At 46.3% G+C, this 12654-nt stretch overlaps 1 long non-coding RNA gene across 1 annotated transcript in view; it reads right to left on the reverse strand.

Moving 5' to 3' along the window:
- LOC135900214 (uncharacterized) overlaps positions 1-11818 on the reverse strand; it is a 38724-nt gene extending 26906 nt beyond the window's left edge. The window contains exons 1-2 of the long non-coding RNA XR_010563831.2: positions 11718-11818; positions 8419-8513 (exon numbers count right to left, since the gene is read on the reverse strand). This is a non-coding gene — a long non-coding RNA (uncharacterized lncRNA). The remainder of the gene's footprint in view (positions 1-8418; positions 8514-11717) is intronic.
- Positions 11819-12654: the final 836 nt, after the last annotated feature.

Below are 12654 nucleotides of genomic sequence, written 5' to 3' on the forward strand. Positions count from 1 at the left end.
TTTGACGTGTCATGGCCTTATGACCGCGTTCGTCGGCGCTTATTTTACCCTGGTCTATACCGCGACGTCTGCCATTACTTGTGACCTTTGTCGACGACGCAAGAAGCCGACCACAGTCCCTGCTGCCGCCTTGAACCACTTGACATACCATCCGAACCATTCTTCCATGTAGGTGTCGATCGTTTAGGCCCTTTTCCTACGTCTGCTTCGGGAAACAAGTGGATTGCAGTAGCAACAGACTACGCTACCCGATATGCAATCACACGGGCTCTTATGACAAGCTCCGCAACCGATGTCGCTGACTTCCTCCTTGAGAATGTCATCCTTCAAAACAGCGCCCCTCGATAGCTCCTCAACGACCGAGGCCGCTACTTTCTTACTAAAGGTGTCAATGACATTCCACACTCGTGTGCGACTAAACAAAAACTTGCTACTGCTTATCACCCACAAACGAACGGTCTAACCGAGCGTCTTAACCAGACCCTTACTGACATGCTGACCATGTATGTATCCGCTGACCATCATGACTGGAACATTGCGTTTCCATTCGTAACTTTTGCCTATAATTCGTCTCACCATGACACCACAGGCTTCTCTTCGTTCTTCATCTTGTTTGGCCGCGACCCTACGCTACATTTCTACACCGTTCTGCCTTCTAGTTTAAATTTCATATCTGAGTATGCTCGTGAAGCCATACTCGAAGCACAAGAAGCGCGCCATATTGCCCGACGTCGACTTGTGAAGTCGCAGGACAATCAGCGGCGCTTATACGACGCCCGCCATCGTGACATCCATTACACACCGGGCGCCCTGATTCTCCTTTGGTCACCGTCGCGACGCGTCGGCGTCTCGGCGAACTTACTATCTGGCTACTCTGGCCCATACCGTGTCTTGCGTCAGGTAACTCACGTCACGTACGAAATCTACCCTCTAGAGCCAAGCGTGGCTCAGCATGGCTCTGACGTGGTCCACGTCGCGCGTCTTAAGTCGTATCACTCGCCCGCCTCCTAACCAGCACCGAGTGGGTGCTTCAGCCACCGGGGTTCTTGTAACACGCTGACGAAGACGACGTTTTAAGCTTGGTTGCAAGAAGACGACGCTCTGCACTTCGCGCGTTTTCTAACGCCTTGTCAGCTGCCACAATTATTGTAAATATTCTGTAAATATACTTCTCACTACTTTTAACCCTGTAACAATACCGTTTATTTATTTTCACCTATTTGGGCATGAATATTGTACTAAATGTCTTCGAAGAAGCTGTGCAATGGTACCCACGAAGAGCCCTTCAAACCACGTAATAAAGATTGTCACGTGCCCTCAGGGGACTTTCTCCAGTCATTCGGTGATTCACAAACATAAAGACGTCAGGTGGACAGAGTTTCGGTTACCTTCAACAGCGTCTGCTTGGAATTCGAACCAGGTTGAGCACCGGAGAGGGTCCGACAAGAAAGACGATATAATATAAAAGAGAATAACAGAAGTGTAATGCATCATTAGGGGTGAGTGAACGTTGAGCGTGAGTGCTCTTGCACGCACGGGCAGAGAATATGTGTTCGTGGCGTCTCGCTTACTGCCGTATATGCAGCACATCTGGGCAATCTCATTCTCTTTTGCTCGTCGGTAGAGGGCCCCGTCGACACCTTGGTCAGCCCACACAGAGTAATACGGAGAAATAACACTCACTGGTGTAGTGGTAGGGCGCGTAGGTAACGTCGCGTCAACACACTGGTCAACCCGCTGGCCAATCCTCACAGAGGAATTCGGAGCAATACCACTCCCTGATATAGAGGGGAGAACGTAGGATAAAGGAGAGTAGGATTTACACTGGTGCATGATTCCGCCGCACACCCCCAACGGAGAAGTCATTTCATGTCGAGGAGCGTGACGATCACGCACGTCGTATCAGGTACTTGCCATCCGTTCCATTCATCGCCGCACATTGTGAACCGTAACAACATGCGTACTAAATGCACGGAAATCAAAGTCAGGGCGTCTTTTGCCACGCAACACCACGGAAGCACATGTGAAAGGCGCATCACGGGACTTCACGCAACTATTCATTGACGGTGACTGACTGCTGTACTGATTGACGTAGATTTTACAGCGAGAGGAATTTACCTTGAAAGTTATGTGGTACTGATAGAAGAAATGAATTAGTAAAGCTTGACATTTTTTCGCTTCCTCGCACACACAAAGGAAGCCTGAAATACTTGCAAATTTTTGCTTTGGTAGTTGCTCTTCACACATTAACGATGCTGTCGAATTATTGATATGGTCTTGTTGCTGGAAACGCTGAGCTACATTGTAAGTTATCACTGCACGAAATTCTTTATTATGTGAAAAGAGGTACGTGCCTTTCCGAACCCTAGGTGAGCAGAAGCATGACTAAGCGTAATAGTGAACAACGGTCATTTCTATTTTTGTTGAAATATTCGCCATGTGACTTCGGCTGAAACAAGTTGCGTGCTAGCTTTCACAGGAATTCGCCACTCGACAGAACTGAATATTTGAACAGGAGAAAATCGGTCAGAATTATCCAGGTATTATTTCTCTATTTCAAACAACGCAATGCTTGAACTCGTGTAGCGTTGTAATCTCCCTTTCCTAATTTTCTTCTAATATTTCCGTTCGCCATTTTTATCTATATGCGCGCTTCGCGGCGCACTGAGGTGCTCAAATACCTAGAATGTGCCATATTATAGGACACTATGAACATCAAAAGGATACAAGTCAGGTAATCTTCTCGCCAGCATCGCTGCGCTTTCGCTTGACAACTTTTTCGAAATTTCTTTACAGAAAAATAATATTTTATTAGCACGCAGTGCTTCCGCGATGGTTGCAAACATTTCCCCTGAAAGTCATCAGGTCAAGTGACATTCTTTACCACATGGTCTAGCGCACTACCGTACCCTTCGTGGTTACTATCACAGAGCTGCTTCGAAGGCCGATGGTTTGATATCCACGTCAATATGGTTGTGAATTACTAATATGCTGGCGAATGTAAAGTGAAATCCCGTAACACCCTCTTCCACGTGATCTCAAATGCGTTACCTGGTTATAATCGGAGAGATTGTTCGAAGATCGTTCATTTATATGCATGTCACCGAGCCTTGTAGAAAAGAAAATGATGAGAGGTCACGTGAAGCTCTTTTCAGCCTGTTTTTGTCAGCTTTAGAAATTAAGGTTTGGTGCTGAATGCCCCTTTGTTTCAATGCATGGTGGCAAAGCCATCAAATAACTACGTTTTACATGACCTGTTCATGGCAGTAATGTACATACGAGTGCATTTTTTAGATCATGTATCGCTGGGAAAGGCATTTTTGTAACATGACAATGCTCATCAAGAAAGTTGTTCAGTTATGTTTGACCGGCACAAAATTATAACATTTCGTCATTATTTTGAACATCCGTCATTGGAATAAATTCACTGGTGTTAGGATTAAAGTATATGGTACGTAGATAAATTATTTGGCGTTGAGAATAAATGTGTGGCACTTGAATTAAATTCAGTGGCGGAATAATTTGAGCGGGAAAATCTAGTAGAATGGAATACTGGAATATCCCGCTAACCGGTCATTTAAACCGGATATCCACAACATCCGTTTCTCAAAATCCGGATAACCGAACAACCGATTTTGGAGACCGGATTCACTTCCCTCCGATTAAACCATTTAGCCGGTTTGACGCGTATGCACGTGCAAGCAATAATTTCAATCGCGCTTCGCAGTTGAAGCGGGGCCTTGTAGGGGCGCGACTATCGCCTCCAGAGCCGATGAAAAACAAGACTACCCAGGTGCATGTAGCGCGAGAATGGAATACGCTAGTGCGCTCGACCGGAGTGGCCGTGGTATCGGCCGCTCCTGACACCCAGTGGTAACCGTAGCCGCGGCAAGTATACCTCTTCCAACCGCCTCCCACATATTCACGACGAATAAAAATGGGGATTTGCTGTTGTGGACTGATAGCTTCGTATCCCGATTTTCTGACTGGTTTCAATACGTTAAGCTCCCATATCGCAACGATTAGGATCATACTAGCGTACATAAACTGACGAAAGTCTGAAACACGCCACTTTAGCCCTCTTGCATTCCATTGGATGACTGACGCTTCCTTGACTTCATGAAAGCGGATGATGGTTGGCCATGTCTCCGTTCGAACGATTCAAGCACTGGGCTTAAGGCGTCGGGTACTTTCAGCACACTTGGAGCTGGCGTGGTTCCAAGTTCCGACAAAATCACTGGAATGGCATTTGTGAGGGGTCAAAGCATTGAAATTACTTAATGATCTGCCTTGGGGCGTGTAGCCCGGCAAGTGTACTTCGCGTGAGGTTCAGCGCACTGAGGATATAGCAGCAAGTTTCGGCAGACCACCTTGACATGTCCAAGCCTAAGCCTGGTAGCATTGAAAATGGCATGTCGTGGGACAGTGCAATGTAACCACGAGTTAGAAAGCTTAGAGAGCTGTTGTGCTGATTGTTGTTGTCAAAGAACGTGGACGCGTATTACCTTTGCTGCTGGGAAGAATCTGGCTTTATAAGGTGCGGCTGACTTGGAAATCACATTGCAGTTGTGGGGATTGCGTTGGTCCACTTCATTGCCGTGCCATATCCCAGCACGTTTTTGGCATTCTCCATCACGAGTTGGCTTGTTATACAGATAACCTATAGGCCCTCACTTTCCTACCGTCACTCAGGTATAAGGCTATATTCCATGGTTCGTACAAATTAGGACTTAGACATCACAACAAAGTAAGAAAGACAATCACGCTTTAGAACAACGGGAACTATGGCACATTAACAGAAGGATTACCAAATTTTGCCGCTACCATGTTGTACAAGATATCTAGGCAATCAGTTCAGGACAGCTGGTACCTTTACAGCGAAGCTGTTTACCTGCGGACCTGTATGAATGAGCCGTATGCGTGGTCTCGTAGGGGGTGAGTGGTGTACCTGGGCTGGCTAACGTCCGTAAAGTGAACAAAAAGATAACGAACGATAGTGTGGCGCAGAAGAAACAAAGGACGCGTGATTTCATCACGCGCTGCACCGACGCAATGGCGGAATGCACCCGCGCTGGCCGCCGTGACTGCCGGCTGCGTCAGCTGTCGTCTGCCCCCAATACAACGACGCGGCATTTGTGGCGCGAAGCATGGGGATGTGCTCCGCGGTAGCCATAGCGGTGTACAAGAACCGGATCATTCATTGCAGAGCTAGGCTATTGCAACAGTTGTCACTCCAACAAAAATGCAAAACGTGAAAAGACCAAGCATGGCGCACACGGCCGAAGAACAAGCAGAGTACGAGGAGAGGCGTCGACCGCAGAGACGCAATATAACCAACGACAACGACCTGTGCGAAAGCGGAGAATGCGCCCAGTGACCTTACCTCACAAGAACGCATCAGCGAGAGCAGATGCGAGACAGTCTAATCGTCGGCGTCAAGCGCAAGGTACCGATGAAGATCGCGCACTGGGGGGCCGCTGGTAAGCCTCAAGCGACGTTTTTCGAATCTGCGTCCAAGCGGCAGAAGCACGAGTCGCCACCTCCTTCGAGTTTCACCGGGACGAATTCCAAATTCTAGAGAATGTTCTGGAAGCGGATTTTGGCCATAGTTGCTCGGTCAATTTTCGACAGCTTCGCTGGCTAATACGTCTCCATATGAATGGTTCGGCCCGAAATGTTTTAAGCATGAACTGTTTTAGCTCCCGTTGTCGGCGATCTTCAAGTGACGTTGAGCCAAAAGCCAGAGCCGTTATCCCGGCACTCAAATGAGAACATCCAGTCAAGTTGCGAGAACACAATGAGATCATCAGGACAATCAATCAAAACTCATGAAAATGTGGTCTCTGGCCTCCAGCCCTTTGTACAGGACCACATTACATATGCTAGTTCCCGGCCCACGAAAGTCACAAAAATACTGCTTACCAGTATTTCCAAATATTTGTCCACACTATCACTCAAGCTGTAACTTCTAGTACGCTCAACCTTTATTTAAAAATGAAATCCTGCAACTAATAAATACGTGTTCCGGTTATATCTGTGGTGCAACGTCTATCTCCTTCCTGGTTTAACCGCACGCTAGACAGCCTCAGCAAGAAAAATCAAGTAAATGAGTAAGCAAGTTTATTATATCATATTACAGATCACAGTCATTACGACAATGTGCCCAAAGAAAAACAAAGGAAAGAGTTTTTGAGATGGCTAAGCAAACTAACACCTCGCTTGTTTGGGAAAAGTACAAACTCCTTGATAAATCCTTCCGATCACTCGCTGACAAGACTAAACGTGCATTGTGTATTATCGCACTCCCATTGATGCTTCGAACAGCCCCCGCTAAAACCAAAACTACAGAAACTATTGTCATTGCTTGATCAAGATAGCGAACCTATTCCAGACGAGGATGCCCCTTCACAACTTCATCTGTCGTTTGTTCTGTATTCGCAAGAGTCTGACAGTGAACGCCCATATTTTCTGGGCTTCCGCTACACTGTATATACAAAATGTGATTCTTGAACTTGACAGCATCAAGAAATTATTTGCCTTCGTTAAGCCCACATCTTCCACTGAAATAGATGGAAGTAACGCCAAAGTTCTTAAAAACACCAAAGTGGTTGCAAGCGTCATTTTCAAGGCCATATTTAAAGAATCACTGTCTTCTAGAGTGGTGCCGCTGGACTGGAAAATAGGCAATATCGCTCCAGTTTTAAAAAAACTGTTTTCTTGCCGCAACTTGCCGCATCTGCAGAACTACTTCTCCCACTAGGCTAATGAAGAACATTCTTATCTCTCATATCATGGTGTTCCTGAAGGCTAACGCTTTTCTTTTTCACTTCCTCTCAGCATGGACTTCCAAAATCACTCTTTTGCGACACTAAACATGCCATTTTTGTTAACGAAGTCAGCACCAATATTAACTTTAACATACCTGTTGACGTGTTGTTATTAAATATAGAGGAAGCCTCTAACAAGGTCCCCCATAACATGCTGCTTATAAATGTTGCGCGTTTAATTCTTGATCCGCTAGCTTATAACTGGATTTGCAACTTTTTAACTAATCGACAGCAATTTTTGCTTGCGAATAACCACTTCTCTTCTTTCGTGTACTTTCCGTTGTCCCACAAGACACCATCCTGGGGCCACTTCTCATGTTAGTATTTATAAATGACCTCCGAGCATGAATTTACTGTGAATTGCGTCTGTTAGCCAACGACTGTGTTATCTACCCACCTTTTAATAGCACCTTTGACCTATTATTCTTCAGCAGTACTTGGACGTAACAGGACGTACTGGGGAAGGGACAGAAAGTGCCTTTTGAGCTTGTATAAAGGTCTGATATGGTCACGCCTTGACTATGGTGCTATGGTATATAACTATCCTATGCCTAGTGCCTTGAAGATGCTAGATTCGATTCAACACTTGGGTATCCGTCTTGCTACAGGTGCTTTCAGGACTAGTCCTGTAGAACGCCTGTACGTTGAATCCAACGAATGGTCTCTACATCTACAAAGAGCATACTTAGCTTTCTCTTACGCCCTGAAACTTAAATCAGATATTCAGCATCCATGTCATTTTACAATTAGCGGCTTGTCCACTGCCAGGCTATTCCGCAACCGCCCAGCCACCAGGCCTCCTCTGTCCCTCCGATTGGAAGCACTGTCAGCAGAAACAGGCATCCCTTGTTTAGAGAATGTCCTAATGGCTCCTACTCGGCTTCGTCCGCCTTGGGAGTGGCAAACTATCGAATACGACATCTCTTAAAAATATCGAAACGAGCGCCTGATGCTCACATACAATCAGATTTTGTTGAACTTAAAGAGAAGTATTCCTGTGCTAAATTTTACACAGATTCTTCGAAGTCTGCTGGTGGTGTTGCTTACGCAGCTTTTGGACCCTCATTTTCAACATCTGGGGCACTCAACCCACACACAAGCATCTTTACAGCGGAAGCATACGCTATACTCTTGGCTATTAAACACATAAGACTGACAAATGTCGCTAAGGCTGTTCTCTTCACAGACTCATTAAGTGTTGTGAGAGCACTAACTATTTTACGAAAACAGGAATTCCGTTTTGAATGAGCTGTATAACCTATTGTGCTCCCTATATATGTGCAATCAAGTGATTGTCACATGCTGGGTACCTGGTCACAAAGGTATAAAAGGGAACGAAGCAGCTGACGAAAGCGCTACGTCAGTAATTTTTAGCGACACAGATGGAAATATTCCCATCCCTGCCACAGAAATAAAGCCTTTCCTACGCCGTAAACTGAGGAATCATTGGCAAGGCGAGTGGGATACACAAGCAATGAATAAGCTTCACATAATAGCACCAAAACTGGGGAACTGGATAAGTGGGAAAAGAGCACGGTATAAGGAAGTACTTCTTTGCCGCATAAGGATAGGCTACACATACGGTACTCACTCTTATCTCTGGAGTGGGGGCGCTCTTCCGACTCCAATCCTCCGATTGCAAGTGCGGCAATAGTCTGACACTGCTGCATGTTCTTATTCAATGCCCTGCAATAGAAACGCAGAGGAAGAAGTATTTCCCTTCCGCATATAGTGAAAATATACCTCTTCACCCTATTTTTTCTTAGCGATGAACCGTTTCTTAATCTGAAATTAGTCTTAGAGTTTTTAGCGGAAACATATACTTTAAAAATCATTTGGACAGGTAATTTTTAGCACACGACTAACACCCTTTCGACTCAAGGGCTCTCTTGAAGTTCTGGTGTGACTGTTATGTATCGTTTTGTTCCATCATCTATTTAACGAAACCCAATTGCCATCGCCATCATTTTAATACGTATATATTTTACGCCATTTACAGCTAGTTTTTTAGGCCTTTTTACAGCCATATCACATTCAGCATGATAAATTCATTGCCCAAGCCATCCACAATACATTGCTAAAATTACCATTTGAAATGGCACTCTTTGTCCATGGGCCCTATAACGTAAAACTATTCCAATATGTTTCTATTCCAATCTTCTGACGTCAAATTTGCGTAACCACCAACGCAAGCACCGGGCGGTCACCCGCAGGGCTGTCTGAACAGACCAATCAAACGCTCTCCTCGTTCATAGGAGGTCACTTTTGTTTGCTTGAAGAACGAATAACATTGCCTAATCTGAGGGGCTTGTCGTATCTAATTGGCTGACAAGAGGCGAGGAGAACGCTCAGGTGGAGAGGGATTCGATGGGGCCGAGCCACTGCACTGAAAGTCGATAACCGGATGAAGAGGGTGGAGCCGGCGTGTAGGATTGGTCGGCTTTCCCTTACTTAGCTTGCGGTGGCTGGTCGAAAATCGTGGCGGCATGCAACGGAAGCTCAAGAATGACCCTAAAACGGACCCTCAGCAAAGAAGAGTTGGCAGAATGAGGGGGTAAACGTGCCGAAAGTGCTCGAAAACGTTACACGGCCACACAAGAAGGTTTATTATACGCAAATATACCCATGCTCTCCGGCAGGTGCGAGTAGCCAGTGTCTGAGCGCTCGGTGGCAGCTATCTTTTATTCCTTTCGGAACGGTGCAGCCTGTGGCTATTCCGAAGAAAACTGAATTTTGTTCGGCATATTAATGCATCTTTATCACGTACACGTCATTTTGACGCGGTGACTTCTTGCGGTTTTGTGACGTCGCGTGACAGGCAGGTGAAGAGGGTGCAGCCCGAAGACTTCTTACCAATAGCCGAGGGCTAATGGCGAAAAGGGGTCGAATCAGAAATAACTGTTTTTCTTTTTTCTGTCAAATCATGCATAATCAGTGTGTACACATCATATCACATGGGGAGGTATCGCGGTTTTCGTGACGTCGCGTGACAGACAGGTGAAGTGGGGGTGGTTGAAAAAAGTTTTTGACCAATCGTGGATGGCTGATAGCAGAATTGGAATAGAAAAGTTTGGAATAGTTTTACGTTATAGCACCCCATACCTGGCCCTTGCGTCATTAAACACCACACGTCAACAAAGGCACGCAGTCCCTGAGAGGAAACTATGTGAAATACGCTCCTATAGTGAGCTTTCTGTATAACCAAATGGAGCACAACGGAATGAAGCCTCAATGCAGCGATTGCACGGGTTCGCAGCGACCGACTGCGCGTCTGCATGCATGTCCGCGTACAATGTTTCGCTTTCGCTGCGTGCGCGAATTCGCACCACGTCGCGAGTTTCAGGCCGCACCATATGAGCATTTGACAGTACACAAGCAACCAATATAGCTTGGGTGCAATTAGAGCGGTTCAAAATTAATTTCGTTATATCTAGGGACTTCGGCGCCTACGGCTACCTGTGATATGCCATCGCGACAATTCAATCTTTTTCTTTTGTTTTAAATTCATGGGCGTTTATATATCATTATTTTTCAAATTCCATCGCACTGAATGTTTATTGGTCTTCTCACCGAGCAATTTCCCGCTGCTTATTTTGCTTAATGCAGTACATTCATTGTTTGGCGCTAAGATAAACATGAGCACATGTCATGCCGTTCTTCCATGTGTTTGTTACCGTTGCGTTTCCATTGCTGTGAACTTGCCAGTATCTAGCACCAACATGTTCACTGATCAAAGTTCTGTGACATTAGCCGGGAAGCACGCGTAGACGAGCGTCTCAGTGCGCGATTTCTGCTACTCACTGAACATCGCAGCCCCGACGCCGTAGCAGAAATCTTCCTCGGGTAGGTGCTTGCTGCACACCCGAGTTGCATCCGATGGCTGCTTGCTTGTTGTAAGTTTCGCGATCCAAGCTTCGCGCAGCTTCTTGTCCCGCGGCTATAGGTGAAGGCTCACACCGCGCTCCGTCGCGTACGTCCGACACTACGGCATCGAGCACCAACCTGCCATGTTGGACGTCTTCGAAGGCAGCCACTATCTATAGTAGTACTTTCAAGTGTTAATTGTGAAGCAGACACCTGGAGCGGGTTACCCTCGCCGCTTAATCATAACCACAGCACAGGTGGGACTTTAAGCTCTCGTTTTCAACTTGCTTCGGCGCTTCCGAAGCAGCCGACGCGGCCGCTGTGTGCACGTGATCCCTCATATCAAGTCACGCTGATGTCATCGCCAGCTTTTCGAGTGGTGGAGATCGCCCCCAATGGTCGAAGTCCAAAGGGCGTGGGTTAGCCGCAGCGTTTCCAGTAAATTTCGTATGCAAATTGTCCGGGGCATTATATATGTGTTTTACGATTGGCGAACAGTTTACCCCGCTGCTATGAGAGAATTGTAAAGGCCACTGAGGTTAAATCTAGCGAGTATACGTGGAACGCTACTTTCAATTTGTATGCTAAGGTGCGTGTGTGTTGAACAGCAGGAATTTCAACGGCGCAGCACAGGAGAAGCGAAAGAGACACAGCAAAGAAAGAGCGCTAACATCCTAACGCTTAGTTTATAAATCTAGCATATAAAGCAATAGGGAAGCTTACCCAAAGAAGGAAAAAAATGCATCAGCAGGATTGATGTGGTTATTTCTTAGGTCTATTGGCAGAGAAACAGAGAGCTGGCGCATGCGGCCCAACGCTAAATGTTTCGAAAATTTCTCGCGCACGCTGTGTGCAGTGCCTTTTAAATGTTTATCACTTGTCGGAGATCATCGCGGACAGCCTCATCCCTGACAAAAGTATAGCCGCATGTTCAAGGAGGTGGTCGTTGATGGATATACTCGTTTATCCAATGTAACAGCGAATTCACAGAACTGTAGCGGTGGCATGGAACAGACCGTTACTCACCTTTTACTGAGATCTATTAGACACGGAAATTGTTTTTAAGACTGGTGACATCGGCCCGAGCTCCGCACCTCGCTCAAAGAAAGACCTTACTTCTATTTCTTCTGCACATTCTAAACTTGTAAAACGTGGCACGTTTGCCAGTTGCCGCCACGCGCTCTTGGGAGCGTTCTGTGGAACAGCTTTTCAGAAAAGGTTGCCGGGCAAAAAAATTGGCCATCCTACCAAGGTCCTGCTAAGCATTCCTGCAACTCTCGGTTCCTCTCATTATTGGCAAAACGAACTAACTGCCATGTAAACTAGTCTGACAAACGCACATTTTACAGCGAAGCTATTTGTTCCTTCGATTCCGTGCATTTCTCGTGCCTGTCAACAAATCTATATGAGCAAAAACTACCATCATCAGCAATGGTTCTTGCCACTCCTCGCGCGTTCGTCATTGTTTTCTACCCACAGCTGGCTCGGTGCCTCTCGACATTACCGCGCAAACGCGCTCGTGGTTCTCCTCGCGCGTTCTTCGTCGTTGTCATCTTGCACAGCTGGCTCCGTTGCGGCACATCAGGCCAGCATTCCCACACCGCCCCTCCCTCCGTGAAGGTGCTGCCATTACTGTCCCACTGCCAGTTGGTGCGGTGATTTCGGTCTCAAAATCTTTGCCTGAATATATTGCGAAATGAAAGCACGACTGTATGTAACGAATGTATAACACGAATGAGCGCTGATGCATAAAAACAAATGTGTGTGCGTACGTTTCGTCACGACGACCGCCCATAATGAAAATAAATGGGTTCGTCCCTTTCTTCAAAATTCTGTGTACCACTTTGTGGTGTGCTCCACAGCTTCGCTGGTGGTCCACCTTCACGGAGTGGAATGGCTCATTATTTTTTAAAATCAGGTTTGACGACTTGAGATCCTTACACCGGACCGGGCCGTTTGGTCG

Source organism: Dermacentor albipictus, chromosome 4, assembly GCF_038994185.2.
Source record: "Dermacentor albipictus isolate Rhodes 1998 colony chromosome 4, USDA_Dalb.pri_finalv2, whole genome shotgun sequence".
Lineage (NCBI taxonomy): Eukaryota > Metazoa > Arthropoda > Arachnida > Ixodida > Ixodidae > Dermacentor > Dermacentor albipictus.